The sequence below is a fragment of the Exserohilum turcica genome, assembly GCF_000359705.1.
Source record: "Exserohilum turcica Et28A unplaced genomic scaffold SETTUscaffold_3, whole genome shotgun sequence".
In the NCBI taxonomy this organism is placed as follows: Eukaryota; Fungi; Ascomycota; class Dothideomycetes; order Pleosporales; family Pleosporaceae; genus Exserohilum; species Exserohilum turcicum.
Window position 1 is genome coordinate 1,308,707 of NW_007360136.1, and position 686 is coordinate 1,309,392.

A 686-nucleotide genomic window follows, 5' to 3' on the forward strand; every position below is an offset into this window, starting at 1 on the left:
CTGCCATACCTCTCGCAACACACACACACTAGCAAAAAGAATAAGGTCTTGCCCGGAATCGAACCGGGGTTGCCGGAAGGCTTCTGAGTTTTTTTTTTTGTCTTTTGGACCAATCAGAATCCGGAGTGATAACCGCTACACTACAAAACCACGTGCTGTGATTGGGCCTTTTTTTTGCGAAGAAAATTGGGGGGGGGGCCGAGTAATTGATGGGAGCTGGGGAAAATAAGAGGGAATATATTTCGCTGGGTTTTGCATGTATACATGTTCTTTGTGTTTTGTCTTGTAGTATGTAGTAGGCGAGAAAGAAAAAAGATGGAGCTGGGTGGATTGCAAAGGTGGATAGCTGTGTCAATGTGGATACAGATGTGGATGCAGATGCGGATGTGTGGGTAGGTAGGTAGGTAAGTGGAGAATTACCAGCGGAAACCACTGTCGTCGTCGTCGTCGTGTATCGGGGAATATCCAGTACAAGACGACGTGGAAAAAAGAAAAAAAGGAAACGAGGATGCGAAGTGATCAGGGCAAGAGGAAGCGAGAATGTGTGTGTGTGAGAGAGAGAGAGGGAAGGGGCGTGCCCCGGGAAGAGGGGGGGGGGAAGGAGGAGGGGAACGTGGATAAGGTTCCCCGCGAGGGGCCCGCAGGGATGAAGCTGGTGGGAGCCTCATTCATGGGGATTGGGATGG

General features: G+C 50.3%; 1 non-coding gene across 1 annotated transcript; it reads right to left on the reverse strand.

Annotated features, from left to right (window-relative positions):
• Window positions 1-43: 43 nt before the first annotated feature.
• Window positions 44-150, reverse strand: SETTUDRAFT_t37. The gene has a single exon. It is a non-coding gene; the product is annotated as a tRNA-Gln (tRNA).
• Window positions 151-686: the final 536 nt, after the last annotated feature.